Source organism: Python bivittatus, unplaced genomic scaffold (genome assembly GCF_059951505.1).
Source record: "Python bivittatus isolate LINGU-HERP-01145 unplaced genomic scaffold, Pbiv_v1 ctg000330_np1212, whole genome shotgun sequence".
In the NCBI taxonomy this organism is placed as follows: domain Eukaryota; kingdom Metazoa; phylum Chordata; class Lepidosauria; order Squamata; family Pythonidae; genus Python; species Python bivittatus.
Window position 1 is genome coordinate 16,695,601 of NW_028277058.1, and position 19,730 is coordinate 16,715,330.

The window sequence follows — 19,730 nt, forward strand, 5'->3', positions numbered from 1 at the left end:
TTTGGCAGAGTTCACCCTCTTGACATTTTTTGCCAGCTCAAGAAAAGCATTGGTTAGCTTGCTTTACTCCTATTATAACAAGAACACCCTTGAAGGACTGTGGTGTTTGGCCATTGCCATGTTACTTGAGTGCTGGAGGAAGCTAACTTTGGCTTGCACTGCCATTCTGTGCCTGTGGAGCATGTGCTATGACAACACTTGTGTGCCCGAGATATACATAGCTCTCAGGTCATGGAAACAATTTAATTTTGACAGGCAATGAGGATGTTTGTTTGAACTGCTTAAATTTATATCCACCTGTGAGAGCCAAGTTTTGCACTACATTCGTCATGCAACTAGAGAAAGAATTTGCTGGACTCAACTTAGCATACATTTTTAAAATAAATATCTGTGTAGAGATTGTAAGGACCCAAACCTATCAGGCTGTAAGTCTAATATGGCCGGCCAGTCTGGCCCAGGTAGTCTATGGGACTTTCAGTCAGTTCCTGAATCCTGGGATTCTGGCAGTTTTAGTCCTAAAATACAGTCGTGTGAAAAAGAAAGTACACCCTCTTTGAGTTCTATGGTTTTACGTATCAGGACATAATAAAAATCATCTGGTCCTTAGCAGTTCCCAAAAGTAGGTAAATACAACCTTAGATGAACAACAACACATGACATACCATGTCATCATTTATTTTACAAAAAGAAAGTCAAAATGGAGAAGCCATGTGTGGAAAAACTAAGTACAACTTATGATTCAATAGCTTGTAGAACCATCTTTAGCAGCAATAACTTGAAGTAGTCATTTTCTGTATGACCTTATCAGTCTCTCACATTGTTGTGGAGGAATTTTGGCCCACTCTTCTTGACAACATTGCTTCATTGAGGTTTGCAGGCATTTGTTTATGCACAGCTCTCTTGAGGTCCCACCACAGCATTTCAATTGGGTTGAGTCAGTCTGGCCTTTGGCTGGGCCATTGCAACACCTTGATTCTTTTCTTTTTCAGTCATTCTGTTGTAGATTTGCTGGTGTGCTTGAGATCATTGTCTTGTTGCATGACCCACTGTTGGCCAAGCTTTAGCTGTCGGACAGATGGCCTCACATTTGACTTTAGAATACTTTGGTATACAAAGGAGTTCATGGTTGACTCAATGATTGCAAGGTGCTCAGGTCCTGTGGCTGCAAAACAAGCCCAAATCATCACCCCTCCACCACCATGCTTGACAGTTGGTATGGGATGTTTGTGCTGATATGCTGTGTTTGATTTTAGCCAAACGTGGCGCTGTGCATTATGGCTGAACATCTCCACTTTGGTCTTGTCTGTCCAAAGGACAGTGTTCCAGAAGTCTTGTGATTTGTTCAGATGCAACTTCGCAAACTTAAGCCATGCTGCCATGTTCTTTTTAGAGAGAAGAAGCTTTCTCCTGGCAACACTTCCAAACAAACCATACTTGTTCAGTCTTTTTCTAATTGTACTGTCATGAACTTTAACATTTAACATGCTAACTGAGGCCTGTAGAGTCTGAGAAGTAACTCTTGGATTTTTTGCAATTTCTCTGAGTATTGTACGGTCTGACCTTGGGGTGAATTTGTTGGGACGTCCACTCCTGGGAAGATTGGCAACTGTCTTGAATGTTTTCCACTTGTGAATAATCTTCCTCACTGTAGAATGATGGACTTCAAATTGTTTGGAAATGGTCTTATAACCCTTCCCAGATTGATGGGCAGCAACAATTGCTTCTCTAAGATCATTGCTGATGTCTTTACTCTTTGGCATTGTGTTAACACACACCTCAATGCTCGAGACCAGCAAACTCCTAAAACTTTGGCTGTTATAGAGGTAGTCACACTTGCTGATGATCAATTGATCAAGGGCATTTGATTAGTAGCACCTGGCTGCTACTTAGCCTCTTCATACCTATGGAAGCAGTAAGGGTGTACTTAGTTATTCACACTAAGGCTTTCTTTTTGTACTTTTCTACTTTTTACAGGCCAAGAACCTGCGTATTACCGATAAGACTGCACTCTTCATATCAAAAGCAATTACAAAGAGGGCAAATTATTTAGACCAGATTGGTGTCGACTGTAGGGGTGATGGATTGATATGAACTTGTATAATAGTTTTACTTATATTTTTACTAATTCTTATCTGTATGTTTACAGTGGCTTTTTATTTTATTTCCTTTATACTTGATATGGTCAACAGACTAAATCAATAAAGTTGATTGTGATTATAAAATAAATGATGACATGGTATAATATGCCATGTGTTGTTTATCTGAGGTTGTATTTACCTACTTTTGAGAACTGCTAAGGACCAGATGATTTTTATTATGTCCTGATACGTAAAACCATAGAACTCAAAGAGGGTGTACTTTCTTTTTCACACGACTGTATCTACAGATTTCCAGATTGGGAAGGCTGCTATAGATAGTTACCTGGGCCTGAATCTCACTGAACTTAGTGGCACTTACTCCTGAGACATCCAACTCATTGGGATATGCATACAGTACATGCAAAAAGGAGTGAGGCATAATTTGTACATTCCAGAGTATTCTAGGAAGTCAGTAGAAGGTCACCACAGCAGAGAAATTAAGCTTTATCTTATCAGCTCAAGCTAGTAACCTACCTGTCCAATGGTGTGTGAAACTTAGCAAATCTGTTAGCTTCTCTCCCTTTTTTGTCTTTTTTTCTTCTTCAGCAGTTGTTTGTTTCTGTTTCATTTGTTTGTTTTCCAGGAGAGTCTAGACAAAGAGCCATAGATATGGACAAGAGAGAAAGTATCCAGGTGATGTGCAAGATATGTGGTAGGTTTGTGTTCCTATCTAAAGAGGACTCCAACTATGCCTACACCAAATGCAAATTCAGAAATATGTTATATGTCTGACTATGAGATGGAAGATTAAAAATAAGTATATTCTTTGAAATAATTGCTTGAAACTCTCCATGGCACATCTGCACTACTATTCTACCACATCTGGGAGAGCCCAGATGAACCATTGACTTTAAACATACATTATTCCCCTTATGTGATAGCATTAATTCATTATGGATCACCACTTATACTGGCTAAATAGTGCTAAGTGGTTGAGTTCACACAGGGGCCAACCTATAATGTTGTTTGATGGTTTGACTTAGATTTAGTATGCTGTATAAACCTCAGTGCTTGAGCTTTGGAAACCATGATTTATCTTTAGCATTTATTAAACAACCCAGTCACTATGGTTTGTGTTGTACAGTGAACCTCTATATCATGGTCCATGATTTTAATAATTCCTAGTTAACATAGTTTGGGATGTAAACTTGATACTTTCAATTAGTTCTCCACCCTCTGAATCCATCCATGGGTTCTTGTTTGACAGTAATTGGTCAAATATCTGCTTGTCTCTCTAAAAAAGAGACACTAGTGCTTTATCTTCATTCTCTATTGTTAGCTTTCAGCACCTCTTAATAATAATATTGATAAAACAAAAGACTGATTCAATGAACAATGCTTTGCATAAAGGATGTATTTCAAGTGAAAATAAAAAGAACTTTCTGTCCTCAGACCACTTACAGGATGTGAAATTTTACCAAAACAAGCACTGGCACATGCATTCAACAATATTGTTTTGAGTAACACATAGAAAGTAAAAATAATGAAGAGGCTTGGGGCACCTAAAGGATGCAGGGTGGAGGACAGGTGGAGGTAGAGAAATTAATATTTGAAAATAAACAAGCCCCAGAAGGATTGGCATTGGGTTCTAAGAATGAGAAAACAGTGGAGAAATAATCTGTTCAATCTTCTGTTGATTTTCCAAACTTCACGTTTAAAATGAATATTCAATGCATTTCCATCCTGAGTATTCTGTTGAATTTGATGCCTCTGCTACAGGATATAGTAACTAAGCAATCCAAATCCATAGTTTGAAATGACCTTAATTTTGGTCTACTTAATTCAACTTTTCCTAACCCAGGTCTGTTCAGATGCTTTGGATCATAACTCCTATCATTTTCATAGGCAATCACTCCATTGTATAACCCATGAAAAAAATCACTCTTAAAAGAGTGATTTTTCAGGCAAGCTGTGTTTGCCTTTCCACAACAGGTTCATTGTTGGATGGTTATAGTTATTTTCTTGTTCTCTTGGATTATATTAGTATCAGGAGGAGGATGCATCTAATGTTGCAGTAAATGCTGCAGTTTTCTGCCATTGCCCCTAAACTGTGCTTTATGATAATAGTTTATGAATGTTGGTGATGCTGTGATGAAGCTCTCTTATACTGAAAACAAAAATTAAAGGTTACATCCTTTTCTCTGGGTGAGTCAGTATACAGGGTGCAATGTCATTTCAGGAACTTTCAGCACCATAAGCTGTGGGATTCTCTAAGATTATTTATCTGAACTAGGTTTAAGAAGCACAAACTTTCCAATCCTTCTTGAAGGAGTGACCCAAAAAGGAATACCGGGGGATTTCTATTCCAGCCCATGATACCACAAGTTTTCATCTTGTCCCCCATGTTTCTAAAGATCTAGGTTAAACTATTGAGAAAATCATAATGGCTTTAGGTTGAAGTATTAGCATGCAGCTGATGCTCAGCTTCACTTTGCATTTCCAGTTTACTAAAGTCCACTGAATCTTTTAGAGAGCCAGTTTGGTGTAGTGATTAGAGCATCAGGCAAGAAACCAGGAGACCTTGAGTTCTAGCCCTGCCTTAGGCACAAAGTCAGCTGGGTGACCTTGGGCCAGCCACTCTCTCTCAGTCCTGGGAAGAAGGCAATGTCAAACCACTTCCAAAATCTTGCCAAGAAAACTGCAGGGGCTAGTCCAGGCAGTTGCTAGGAGTCAACATTGACTCAAAGGTGTGCGCGTTGCATGCGCGCACACACACAGAGAATCTTTGCAGTTCTTGAATGTTTCCAAATAGTTTTGGGATGGACAAGGCAAAAATGGTAAAACTTAAATCCAGTTAAAGCAATTCTGATGTGACTGCTAGGGAAACCAACTACACTGGGTGGAAGTTTTTAACTTGTCTTAAGATAAGGGTTGACTGATCAAGTGTGCAGTCTGAGAAAAACATTGGATTAAGAAGCAACAGAAAAAGCACAGGTGGATACAATGGTCCAAGAATGCTTTTACAAGTTTAAAGTTTGCAGCTTTCTATGTTGGCTTGGAAAATCTGATCTAGTCCTCCAGATGCTGGCTTGGAATTCTGGAATTGTACTCACTTGCTTTTAGAAGGTGCCAGGCTTGGGAAGGCTGTAAAAATGTAGGTAGCTCTGGAAATAAAACTAAAAAATGCATTATCATCACCATCAGCTGTAGTTCTATTTGTACTTACAAAGTTATTTAAAACATTAAAAATAGGAACATGTAATTAAAAAGAAAAGATATAAAATAGATAAAAAATACTATCTTGGTACAGTGTGGGCATCTAAAAATTAAAATGAGTACAAAATATAGAAATAGAACAGTTAAATTACTGTTTTCTTACCATCCGGTTCATATTGTGAAGCTCAGTCAGTCAGAATGAAATTGTGATTCTAGGAGCCTGTATATTAATTTACTATTACTCCCACTGCGACGGCATGATTTGGGACTTGACTTGAGCAAGAGCTGCTTGTCACAAATGACTGCCTTTTGAATGGATGTTAGACAGTGATTATATAAAGGGGCTCAGAACTTTGTCCAACTGACTGGCTTTCAGGAGAATGATTCTGAAAACTGCATGGAATGGGGCCAAATTTGGTATGGTGGGAGAAACTGGTAGAAGAAAGATCAAATCTGAAGACAGACTGGCTGCAAAGGAGAAAAATTCAGACATAGAATAGGCAACTGGACATTTGCATGACAGGTTGCTGATGGTTGTATTACAAGCTTCCTTCCCTTTTCCTTTCCAAAACCAGAACTCTTTTAAGGGGTTGGAAGGAATTGCAAAGTCATGCTCTCCATGCTTTCCACAACTTGTTTCCTGATTTCAGTTCTGACTTTCAGCCTCCTTGCCTGTTAAAATATTCATGCTCAGCAGTTAGAGATGGTGTTAACAGGAATAGTCTTCAGTCTAGTTTAGGAAGATTGGTAATATAACACAAATCCTAAGGTAGTTAGAAAGCAGTGATTTCAGCTTTCTTACTGTCACCAATGAATACTGTTCAACAATATAGTAAGGTCATCAATGGAATTTTCTTATAATTTGGTGTATGTGTAAATGTATCTGTTGACCTTATGCACGTCTGTTTGGACTGTAGCTCAAAGAATTGGCAAGCTGTATGAAACAGAAGGAAACTGTACCTCAAAATGCATGGAAGATGTCTGGTTAATTAACCCAGTTCAAGAAATAGCAAGACTTGAAGACAGGGGTGGATAGAAGTGATGTCTGGGCTAATTTGCACTTAGTTCAAATGAGATTTACCAGATCCATAACGAATAGTGTGGCAACACCTAGCTTTTAATTTCTTTCCTTAAGAAAGAGGCTTCTGTTTTTCTATTTCATTGTTATGGAGTTTTGGAAATTCCTTTGAATTTCTTTTGCCGGTGTTTTCCAGCTTCCCCTGTCATGTGAGATGGCTGAGAGTGATGCTGCTGGTGTTTTCTCACTACAGTTGTCCATGACTTTGCAACTTCACTGGCTGCTCCTGCTTCTTGTTCTTAAAAACTAGATGATAGAGGAGAGGTTCTCAACATTTTCTTCCTTTCAGATCTCCCTGAAACCTGGGAAGCCAAGGAGGCTGCAGATCTGAAGAGGTGAATATCTAGGTAAATATAGGGAGTTTATATGTACAAGAAGTGTATGTATAAATATATACACTCCTTGGCCACGTGATAACTTGACTTATTGCAAACCCCCGTCCCTGAATGTTTCACTGAATTTTTAACCTCTTTGGAAAAAAAAAAAGTGAAGGCAAATTATATTTCATCAAGTTGTTTACTTACAGAAAAGTTGGGCAGTACCTTTTCTCTTTGCAGCCATATCTTTAGGCTGTAAATCTGTGTTGGAGACAAAGATTTCTCTTCTGTGGGTTAAATGCTTGGTCGAAGTGATTGCTGATGGGGGAGTGCATTTGTTTGGCATTTCGCTCTCTCTCTGTCCATTATTGTTATGCAGTGCAGCTGAAAAACTGAGATATGAATATACCCTTTGTCAAAGAACACGAATGCTAATTAAAAGCAAGAGATAAATCTCAGCAACAGGTGGACTTTGGTTTCCTGTTATTTGTGTCTGCATTTACACACCAAAATCAGTGTAAAACATTTTAAATAGTGCAGTGTAGTTTAATGTTTTATCTGGACATTTTGTTTGAAGAAGATGATTAATTCTACTCCTTCAAAACTGATAAACGTTACTAATGTCTATTAGTAATAGAAGCTGCTACTTTGGTTTATTTATACATTTATGCTTATTAAAAAACATGGAGATTTCATCTAAAAATCAAAGAATTTCTTCCTAGCGTGGTTAAATCAAACAAAGGAGGGTACATGCAGTTTTAAAAAAAATATCAGAAACATATGTAATTTGCTGCTGAACAGTACAAACAGGAGAAAAAAAGAATAACAAGATTTTAATCCCCTATTAAAGGCACTAGGTTCTAGTCCAGCAAAATCTGCGCTGATTGACTAGCATTTTCCTACAGTAAGTCAGGAGTCTTTTCCAACCTTTACGGCAATCCCAGAAATTTAATTTAGAATTTTTTGTGTGCAAAACAGGCAGTTTTCCACTGAGCTCCAGTCTTTCCCTCAGCATTCACCAAAATATCTCAGGGAATAACTGGTGCACAAGCAGTTTCAGATTAATAAAAGAATCCCCAATAAAAGAGGGATTGCTAGGATGAATGATATTCTGAGACCTTTGCCAAAGCAACCATCCAAATGGTAAATAGAGGGGATTTTCTCTGTTTTTGTGGTAATCCTTGTTGAAGAAGTAATAGCTTTTAGCAGAGAAACCCTTAAAAGGGGATGTCTACAAACAATTCTCATCTAGTTTAGTTTATAATGAGCTGTTGCTGCTTCTAGATGCAGTAGAATAAAAGCTTGTATTGTCAGGAAGAAACAGATCCTTCCCAGCTGGTCACTGTTTGGAATGGTCTAAATCTCTTCTGACCTTGACACACTATTAAGGCATGAAAAAACAAGTTGGGAGGAAAAATAATTCACAGCTTTTTACTGGGAAAAGATGTAACTGCTTGAAAACAGGTCTACTGGGATGGTGCGAACTTTTGGACGAAATCTTTTTGCTTCTCAACAAAAGTTCACACCATCTCAGTAGACCTGTTTTTAAGCAGTTATGATTTTTCCCAGTAAAGCTCTAATGGGAATCTTCCATTACAGGAAAAGGAGAAGTTTACTTTTCTATGAAGATTGATTGATTGATTTTATTTATTTATATATCAAATTTGTCACTGCCCATCTCGTTAAAACTCGGTTTATAGCAGAGATAAAATCAATTCAAATACAGTATAAAAACAATCTTAATAATAAATAATAAAAGTGGGATGTGGTTTTAAAAAGGAAATGTGAGGTATGGATGATTTTGTTCTTACAGTGTTAAGATTGTAGATGTTTCCTGTGAACTTGTGCTACAGTCTAATTTCCTCTTTTAGTTTTTGGGAAGCTCAATAAACAATGTTGCATTTGATTTGATGTTCCTGGAGGATAATCAGTAATTGCAAACACTAAAGGTGAAACTTTAAGCTATAACTAGCTGGTAAACTAGTAATATAGTAATTGATTAATACACTAGTGAATAAGTCACTAACCTCTATATATTGAAATAAAAGTAAGTCCTGTGATTTGCAAGAGTTTAGAACTGAATCCTTATCAATTCATATATTATAAATATATATATATCAAATTGTAGGTTTCTTTTTTTCGCCTTCTCAGCATACCTCTGTTCAACTCTTACTTTCCTGTAATATCCCAATGGGAAACAGTGGTTATTAGGACTGGAAGGAGATAGACTATTTATCCAGTTTCAAACCATGGTTTTAAGAATTTGGCTTTTTTCAATCTTAGAAACCAGTTTTGGGGTTTGGACAAAAGAAAGCTTACTAAGCTGAGATATGAATAACTGGATCAGACCATTGACTTGGATCTGGACAGAAATGTGAAGAAAATTTGACATCTCTCCCTGTGGTGAGAAAAACAGCCAGTTCACTGGTGAAAATCGAGGGCAACATTTGCATCTATGCCTGGGCTTTTCCAGATCAAAGCCATGCTTAATTCACATGGCACGCTAAAAAAAAATAAAGAAGTAATGGTCATTTTTAAATTTGTCTGTCACAGTTTAAAGCTGTTCTATTTTAAGCAACACATTCTAAAGCTCTGCTTGCTTAATTTAGTCTGTTATTGTCTGTCACAGCTGTTGATTTAGTAGTTTTCTGGATCTGGCCTGGGAATGATTTCCTTTGGGCTTTCACATTATCATATTACAACCTACAACTCAGACTATTTATACTGGAGGTTAATGATATTATCTCAGTGGAATTCATGTGTGTATGTATGTATATCCATCCAGATAGGCCTGTTGATGTAATTAAGAATTACGTCCTTTTTTATAATTAAAGTGTAGACAATGTCATCATTATAAACATCCCATTTTTTAAAAAAGAAACATTAATTTGGTCTACATTTATCCAGAAATATTTCCTTCTTAACCCAAAATTTGTAATCCATTCTAAATATTGAAATCAGATACTTTTTCTCTATTTGGTTAAGTAAATGGATAGACCAAAATTGTCTTGAAGTACACTAAAGGCACTTGATGAGTAGCTAAACTAACATATTTCTATATTGATTTATACTGATAAATAATTTCTATACTGATGTATTTATTTTGCTAATCTACATTAAAAATAGATTTTTAAAATTATTAAAAATAAAATATTAGAACATACATACAGTGGGGCAAAAAAGTATTTAGTCAGCCACCAATTGTGCAAGTTCTCCCACTTAAAAAGATGAGAGAGGCCTGTAATTTTCATCATAGGTATACCTCAACTATGAGAGACAAAATGGGGGAAAAAATCCAGAAAATCACATTGTCTGATTTTTAAAGAATTTATTTGCAAATCATGGTGGAAAATAAGTATTTGGTCAATATCAAAAGTTCATCTCAATACTTTGTTATATATCCTTTGTTGGCAATGACAGAGGTCAAACGTTTTCTGTAAGTCTTCACAAGGTTTTCACACGCTGTTGCTGGTATTTTGGCCCATTCCTCCATGCAGATCTCCTCTAGAGCAGTGATGTTTTGGGGCTGTCGCTGGGCAACATGGACTTTCAGCTCCCTCCAAAGGTTTTCCATGGGGTTGAGATCTGGAGACTGGCTAGGCCACTCCAGGACCTTGAAATGCTTCTTACGAAGCCACTCCTTCGTTGCCCAGGCGGTGTGTTTGGGATCATTGTCATGCTGAAAGACCCAGCCACGTTTCATCTTCAATGCCCTTGCTGATGGAAGGAGGTGTTCACTCAAAATCTCACGATACATGGCCCCATTCATTCTTTCCTTTACACGGATCAGTCGTCCTGGTCCCTTTGCAGAAAAACAGCCCCAAAGCATGATGTTTCCACCCCCATGCTTCACAGTAGGTATGGTGTTCTTTGGATGCAACTCAGCATTCTCTCTCCTCCAAACACGACGGGTTTAGACCAAAACATTCTACTTTGGTTTCATCTGACCATATGACATTCTCCCAATCCTCTTCTGGATCATCCAAATGCTCTCTAGCAAACTTCAGACGGGCCCAGACATGTACTGGCTTAAGCAGGGGGACACGTCTGGCACTGCAGGATTTGAGTCCCTGGCAGCGTAGTGTGTTACTGATGGTAGCCTTTGTTACTTTGGTCCCAGCTCTCTGCAGGTCATTCACTAGGTCCCCCCATGTGGTTCTGGGATTTTTGCTCACCGTTCTTGTGATCATTTTGACCCCACAGGGTGAGATCTTGCATGGAGCCCCAGATCAAGGGAGATTATCAGTCGTCTTGTATGTCTTCCATTTTCTAATTATTGCTCCCACAGTTGATTTCTTCACACCAAGCTGCCTGCCTATTGCAGATTCAGTCTTCCCAGCCTGGTGCAGGTCTACAATTTTGTTTCTGGTGTCCTTCAACAGCTCTTTGGTCTTGGCCATAGTGGAGTTTGGAGTGTGACTGTTTGAGGTTGTGGACAGGTGTCTTTTATACTGATAACAAGGTCAAACAGGTGCCATTACTACAGGTAACGAGTGGAGGACAGAGGAGCCTCTTAAAGAAGTAGTTACAGGTCTGTGAGACCCAGACATCTTGCTTGTTTGTAGGTGACCAAATACTTATTTTCCACCATGATTTGCAAATAAATTCTTTAAAAATCAGACAATGTGATTTTCTGGATTTTCCCCCCCATTTTGTCTCTCATAGTTGAGGTATACCTATGATGAAAATTACAGGCCTCTCTCATCTTTTTAAGTGGGAGAACTTGCACAATTGGTGGCTGACTAAATACTTTTTTGCCCCACTGTAATATATGTATGTAATATACATACATACACAGGTCTTAGGGCTTCTATTTATCCTATTTTTAATGCAGCTTAGCAAAATGCTTGTTCCTGGACATTATTAAAGATTGATGATTAATCCTTAATTAATTAATCTGCCTTCTTAACCTCTCAAATGGATGTGACTTAAGTTTTGCATAGGGCTCCTCTGCTGGATTTCACCAATGGAAAGAAGTTCTCTTTGGGGGTCATTTGGCAGAAGCTTTTGCTGTTCTCACAGGGAGCTCTGCAGGTGAAAAACTACTGTGGGTAATAAATATTAACAAATGGAAGATTTTAAAATGAAGCTTCTTAAAACACAGTGGTGTTGGTCTGAACTATATGATCGGAAGCTCCAGACCCATTGCTTATGCTAATCTGGACACAATGTAGGGAATGAACAAGAAAAGCACCCTGATGTTTCATTTTTTAAAATCTGGATCAATAGGTTCTTAATTAAGTCTTATTCCCTAACTGGCAACCCAGTTAATAACACCAGACAAACAATCAAGCAGAAAATAATATCCTAATTAACGAACTACCAAGGAGAAAACCACACCCCCACCAATACTGGTAGGGCAAGCTACTGTATGTAAACAAAGAGCAAACACCACACTCACTAGCACTGATGATGTTACCTAGTTGGGTAATGAAATTTCTGCAAGCAAACAACCAAGCTCAGAGAGCACCAAGGACTCCACAGTTCAACCCTGAGTTACATATATTCTCTTCTATTAATTATATTCTTTGTAGAACATTTAATTGGTGTTTGGAGAAGATTCCTGAGAATACCATGGACAGCCAAGAAAACAAACAAAATGGGTCATCAAACAAATCAACCTAGAGTTGTCACTTGAGGAACAAAAGACCTGAATCAAATTATCCTACTTTTGACATATTATGTGAAGACCTAGCTCTTTGGAGAAGGCTCTACTCCTGGGAAAGGTGGAAGGAAAGAGAAGAACAGGATGACCAGTCAGCAAGGAGGATGGACTCAGTTTACAGTGACAAGGAGTAACTTGGAAGACCTAAAAATCCATCAAATTTAAATTTGCATTTTAAAAATATTTAATGGTTAGTTTTGCATAGTTCTTGAAATCTAGGTTTTCCTTTTGAGATACACTCATTTCTCATTCTACATTTATTTTGGATTAATATTTGCTCTTTATAGCAGCAACTTTAGGGAACCCTGACTTTGCTATCAGCTAGTCCAGGCAGAGTGGGAATGAATTTTGACAACATTGAAGTTTTGTGTATGCATACCATGAGCCTTGCATACTCCAAGGTGGAGTTGTGTCAAACTATGCTCTGGACTTTGCTTGGACAAGTCAGCTATTGTTGGCTAACAGGTTCAGGCAGTGATCCTGTCAGGTAGCTGCCTAAAACATGATTCTTGCCAAGTAAAATTCTCACAGAATTCTCTTTAGCAAGGTTTATTAAAAAGAATGGGGGTGGGGTTACAAAAATTCCAGTAACTGAACTATTTCTGGTTTAGAACCAATTTATCCACATCTACAAGAGGGTAGGCAGTTTTTTATATTCTTTCTAACAACCTTCCTGTAATTCAGTGAGGAGGTATTTTCACTGATAATACAGAAGCTTGCAGTTGGCTATTTACATAAGGGTCTAGGAATCAACCATTACAGATCCTGCTTTGTGTTTGCAAGTTCACAGAAATTTGTGTTATTTGCTCATGACCCCTGAGGATCATGACCCACAATTTAAGAACCTCTTCTCTGTAGCTCCATATAGGTATAAGACTGATGCCTCTTCAATCTTTTATAAAAATGTGGCCAGAACAAAAGCACCTTGGGAACTGTAAAGAAGATACTAAAAATAATCATACCATTAATTCCTGAAAGTAACTGATGAACCCTAAGACAGGGCTGTGCAGCTCACAGCAAATGGGTTGCATGCAATGTTCAAATTCCTTTTTGGTTCCTACTTCTAATATCTGATTCAGATATTTGGCATTGTTTTAACTAACTCTAACTTTAGGTTTGAGGGGTTCCTAGAGAAATTACTCTCTGGTTGTTTATTTCCTGTGCCAGTGGCTTCTCACTAATGATGATGGGACACACCTTATTTACGTTTTCTAGAATGTCGAAGCAATATTAGATAAAGAGCTAGGAAAATTTTTAAATGCTGACTCTCACAACCAGATGCATATTGTGAAGGACCTAGAACTAGTATCAGAGTCAGAAGGTGTTTTTTTGTAGTAGTGAAACTCCAGCCCAATGATATGGTGTTCTCCCCCAAACTTGCTTCTATCCTCTAGATCTTTTTTCTCTCTTGGTATGTTTACTTTATGATTTAATCTTGAGCTTCATCTCCAAAAAGTAGCATTTAATTGAGCCCATGTTGACATCTCTGCTCTGTCACTTTAGCATAGCACATGGATCAGTATTCTTTTCAGGAAGTATGATCAATCTGCAATTTTGTGCAATACTGGAAGTGCTGAAACTGAAAAAGAGAAACAAGTAATTAAAAGAGCCAAACTATTATGAACACGCATAGGAAAACAGATATTGAGAGATTTGGCTTTTGCACAAGCTTTTCAAGATTGTTTTACTTTTTTAAAAAAAATTGGAAGGCCAATGGGGGCACCATCTATAGACTCTGTGGACATAATAGCAACATTGCTGACCTTTGTCATAGTATAAATGTCAAAAGTGGAGAAGGAATCCTTGCTATGATTCATTGAAATACTGTCAGTGGTTAAAAAAATTGCCATATTATTAGATTGCTCAGTGAGCTCTACCAAATCAATGTTTTCAGAACTGATCAGGCCTAATGTATGAGTCAGCTAATGCCTAAACAAACTTTCCCTAGATTCCTTCACTGGCAATCTCTGTCTTGTGAACAATATCATAACAGGATTATGTTTTACGGCAGGGAGTACAAACATTTTCAATCAAGAGATGTTTTCCCACAGGAATATTCTGTTGGGGAAAGCAGTACATGCCAGCAGTCAGTGGGGGTGAAATAAGTGGAAGACATATCCAGAGCAAGGTCCTTCCTCCTCCCCCTTCTCACTTTCTGACACTGTCTGCTTCTCTCTCTCTTCCTCTTCTCACAGAGGCTGTTAGGGGAAGATCAGACCAAACAGCAAGAGCTACAAATAGATTGCCTGCAAAGAGTTTCAAAAAGAGGTTGAGAACTGCAGGAAATTATGCTGAGGGCCACATGTGGTCCTAAGGTTGCAGGTTGCAAGGTCAGGGAAGTATGACAGATCACACATACCTGCAAAATATCCATGGGTTTGCTGCCAGCTTTAGGGGAAAAATAACTTCAACACTGGTACAGTTTAAGGCTGCCTTATGCATAGACTGAGGACAACATCACAGAGGATGGAAGAATAAAGATGTTGCCAGAGAATATTTGTGCTCTGGTGAGATGCAAACAGGGAAAGGCCTTCACTGTTATTACAATAGCTTGTGAATAGCAATATCTAATGAGGCTTTGCATCTCTTTATGCCAGTAGATATGTAGCTGGATGGAAATGATATTATAAACTAGACATAATTTGTACCTATTGACACAATGATTAGCAAAGCGGCCTAGGACTTCGACCATTCAGACCTGGTTGTCTGCTTATTAGAAATACACACAATCTAAGTGTGAAGCAAGGCTTCATTATTTATTTGGAAGTCTGTGCCCTTAAATGCCCATGATTTATGGCTATAAGCTAAAGCTCACCAATTCCTCTGAACTTGCTGTTTTCATGCTGCAGCTTGAAATAGTTCAAAAAGGTTCACTTTCTGGAAAGAATAACAGGAACATTATAGGGCTGAAGGAACACACTTTTGACACTCACAACTGTTGAATGCTATTTTTAACTTGTGCTATCAAGCCTGTTGAGTTAGTCATTTCTACGTTCCTTTGAGATGACTGTTTGAGTAACACACTGAAGATATTCTTTGGAATAAATCAGTAAATATAACTGGATAAATGTTATGCAAAAAAAAAAAAAAGAGGCAGAAGTTAGCCAGGAATAAGTAAACATTTTTTTTTTTTTGCCATCTACACCCTGGAAATTACAGAATTGGGCACTCTCACAAAACAGTCATGGCAATAGCCTACCTATTCACAAAATGTCTGCCAGTAGTTACAAAATAACCATTTACTATAAAATACTGGGATTACTTCTCCACACACTTCTATGGTTCTTAGAGTGGTCCATATCATTCCTACATCATCCCCCCCCCCTTTTTTTTTTCTGTACAGGAGAATAGACAACATTGTATTTATTTTATAAGAATGCCTTTGGGATCTATCTGGCTCTTAGAGAGACTTAAAGAGAATGCCAGCTTCCTGTTAATTATTTTTTAATTAAAATAGTAGACACCACTGCAGGTTTCCACAGGTACAGTGCCATTTATTAGCAACATGGTAACTCTTCCTGCTTCCAGCACTTCATGGGAATTCATTTTGGTTGGTCTCAAGACTCCTCAGGAACCCACTGAGGCCTGTGTGCTAGTGTAAGCTTCACTGTTGATCCATTGCCCTGCTGTTTCAGCTATTCAGTTTTACTATTACCAGCTGTTCAGCTGAACAAGTAAGTGGTGAGAAGAATTAGAGTCAGGTACTGTATGTTCAACCTTACTTATATCTATTTAAAGATGCATTCTGTTTGAAAAGGTTATCCATCCTCCCAATCCGATTTTATTTTTAAAAGGTGCAGAGACCTTGAGGTTGCCACGAACAGCAAACTGGATGTACACTCAGGACACCTGATTATACACTCCTATATTATGATAAGATGTTTTGCATTTCTATTAAAATTAAAGCCATTCTTTCTAAATAGGCATCTAGAACAGGAGAGAGCAATTTTTGCTGGACAAAGGCTATTTGGGGGATGCGGTTCAATGAAAGGGGGAATTATACAGCGTGAATAACCTTGTCATTATCAATGGTTGAAGGTGACTTTCTGGGGCTTTATGCAATATTTTTTTTAACCATTAAACTATTAATATAAAATAGTATTATATTATTATTTTTGTGAATTTTCCAACTTCACCAGTTTTCAACAAGCAAAATGCAAGAGACCTTCAAGGACTGAGCAGAAGTTCAGGGATTGTCTATCCCTGATTCTCCTTCTTGGCCACTTCAGGATCAGAAGAAATAGTAACTTATGCACCTTGGGAGGTACTCTACTGCCAATCAGGAGAGTGAGAAAGTTATAGAGAGAGAGAGATTCAAGGAAATAAGAGCAACAATCAAGAGCAGAAAGTATTCCCATTAAGGGATAGACCCATGGAGACCACCTTGCTCAAAGACCTCCACTAGAAATTATCTGTCTTGCCGTTTTCATGTATGTCATGAAATTAAATGTAGATTTATATCTATTTTATATTCAGTAAATAACCACTGGAGTTGTCTTGTCAATGCTATAGTAATATAACACAAACGCAACCATACACATACATGTAGAGTGACAGTGCAAGCAATTGCCTTTACTTCTGTGATCTGAATGGCTTTTTGTTACTTGAACAGGATAGGATAGAGTGGTGATAACATGGTAAATGGGTGTGTGTATGTGTGTGTGTTCGTGCCGTGTGTGAAAGAGAGGGAGACCCCCAACCTACATTATCAGCTTATTTTTCTGGCAATAATATGGCAACATTTGCAACATGGGTATAATTCTGGGCATATCAGCATATGTGGCCCTAACTTCCAGAACAATTATGAAAGCATCCAAGCTGATTCTGATTAGAGTTGTCTGTCATCAGTGCATCTGCGCTATTTAAAAGCCTATATTTGATTTTCCACTGCCTCTTCTGTGTCTGCAGCAGTTGGTTTACAAGGCATAGCTCAGACATTTGGCCTTTCTTTCTGATCTGTACAGAAGAGGAAACAGAGACCCCACATCCTCTAAATGGAAACAAGGGAAGGAAGTCTACCAACAAGGGAAGATGCTGCACCCGAGGCCCCTTCATGACTAGTCGTGCTGCTTTCCAAATGTAGCTTGTCTAGGAGCCAAGAAACAGAGAAGCTACAGCTCATGTCAAGGGCCATCTAGGGGCACTAGAACAAGCCTGACAAACTCTAAATAAATGTGATCCTTTTACCTCTGACCTAATGAAGAGAATTACAGGGATTGCCTGCCAAAATTCCTGCAGGATGGAAACCAAGAAGCACAATTCTGTAGGGCTGGCTTAGGAAAATGTCACCTTTTTAATGTTGCTTTAGTCTACATGACTAAAGGCATGTAATCAACATATTGGTAGTGAACACAACCTTCTCTACCCCTTCAATTACCCTAGGTCTGATTTATATAGGGAATAGCCATTGGGAAAAGCTTTTTTATTATTCAGTATTGTGCTGAATAGAAGACTTCAATTTAAATGAATGGAAGAGCTTGAATATGCCAATCTCAAAGGACTTTTCTCTAGAAGCATACTATAAAGAGCTACTAAAGACTAGTAATAAATAATCATGCTAAAATTTAATAATATTTCTCTGATCCATACTTCTAGTGGTATAGAACATTTTTGAGAAACACATTTCATTTATTTAATAGGTTGCCTGACTCCTAAATGAATCTGGGTGGCTTACTACTAAAAAACCAACATATACAAGAATACAACTGATTGGAAGAGCAAAATACCCAAACAAAACCAAAGCACTCAGACCAAAACAACCAGTGATGTAATTGGTTAGAAGGCAAGTGTGCTTGGCCATGAGTCCAAGAGAGGGAGCCAGTGGGTTGATGTCCAGCCCAGCCCGGTATAAGACTCTGAGTGGGGCAGAAATCTGGTGGTAAATATACTGTCCAGCCCAGCACTGCCAACCCAATCCAAGGCCTTCCAGGTCCTCTTCAGGGTGCTCCCAAAATCTCTCCCCCAGGCAAAAGCACCCCAGGGAATTGAAGCATCCAAGGTATAAATCCAAGCCAACAGTACCCTCCCTCAGTCTGAGGGGAGGCCGCACTAGATGGGCCGAGCCCCAGGAGTTGAAGCCTACTTTTTGCAGGTAGCCTACTGGCCTCAACAGGCTAACCAGCAGTCAGGGACCCTGCCCAGTCCTCCCAATTGTAGCTGGAATCAGGAATGGCCACTGGAAGAACTGAACTGCCTCCAGCCACACACCTCTCTCACATACCGGCAGCACACCATGATCGGCCTCTTCGACTTCCACCTTCACTGAAACTGGAGCTTCCCAGCTCATCCACGCTGTCATCACCAGCTCACCTCTGCCTCCAAGCCAGCCTCTGATCCCAGGGCCATTTGGTGGGGCCTCCAGGCAACTGGCGGTGTCAGGTCTCCATGGGCTCCATGGGCTCCTGGGACTTTGCCAGGGTAGGTAAGCATGATATCTCTGACCCCTGGTCTCCAAAAGATGGTAAGCAGTCAGGCCACCCTCCGTCTACGCAAACACAAAAGCAAAGCAAAGCAAAGCAAAAGTTCCAAATGAATTCAAGCCCTTCAGACTTGGTCCTCTCTTCTGGTCACCACTGACTATGAAATATCATGTGGTTCTTTACACACCTACCAAGGAACTAATCTCAGAGAAGTCCCCAGGCTTGATTCTGAGTTATTAGGCATAGGTTAGCATTATGGATATCTCCAAAATTTCCTTTTGTTTTTAAAGTACATCTTATGAACTTAATGCAAGGAGGAGAAGGAAAAAAGAAAAAGAAACAGCCGTAGTTGTGGTCATGCCTGGACCTGCTAGTGGGGAAAATGTGGTTGAGGAATATTTTAAAAGTTCTTTGTTCTTTGAAATCCCAGTTTGCTGAACTGCTTAGGATAGTGGAGTGTGTGAAAAGTTCTGTTGCTGCGGTGTGATGCTTTTGTAGTCATCTCAAAGGAATGCAGATATCAAGTAACTCAGTTCCTGGTTGCAATTAGTAGGACAAGTGTGGTGGAAAAGTACTAGTACTGTTATGTTTTATGTCACCCTAAGAAATGTGGAGGGTGCCTCATAAAGCATACTTTTTATGTTATGGTATGGAAAGAGTCAGTATTTATCAACATTATTTATATCCAGTGTTTTGTGGCTCAAAAACAAAAAACAACAACAAAACACTTAAGGTCACTTGTATCAGACAAAAGAACAATAAAACTATTATGCTAAAGTAACCAGACTGTAAAACAATAAAACACTAGGAAAAAGAAAGCAGAAGCAATGATAAAAAGATAATATAGCTTTGCAAAAAATCTAATAAAACATAGGCAGCTCAATAATAACAGTAGCCTTCCTATTCCCTAATAAACGTTGCTAATCTAAATGATTACAAGATGATAAGGCTAGGTAG

At 38.6% G+C, this 19,730-nt stretch overlaps 2 long non-coding RNA genes across 2 annotated transcripts; both read right to left on the reverse strand.

The window, feature by feature from the left end:
* Positions 1-624: 624 nt before the first annotated feature.
* LOC148215902 (uncharacterized) lies at positions 625-9,893 on the reverse strand. The gene is made up of 3 exons (XR_015796391.1): positions 5,192-9,893; positions 2,613-2,727; positions 625-1,901 (listed from the first exon to the last, which is right to left on the reverse strand). It is a non-coding gene; the product is annotated as an uncharacterized LOC148215902 (long non-coding RNA).
* Positions 9,894-11,427: 1,534 nt separating this feature from the next.
* LOC148215903 (uncharacterized) lies at positions 11,428-19,202 on the reverse strand. The gene is made up of 4 exons (XR_015796390.1): positions 18,965-19,202; positions 18,664-18,838; positions 15,170-15,231; positions 11,428-13,933 (listed from the first exon to the last, which is right to left on the reverse strand). It is a non-coding gene; the product is annotated as an uncharacterized LOC148215903 (long non-coding RNA).
* Between the last annotated feature and the right edge of the window lie 528 nt (positions 19,203-19,730).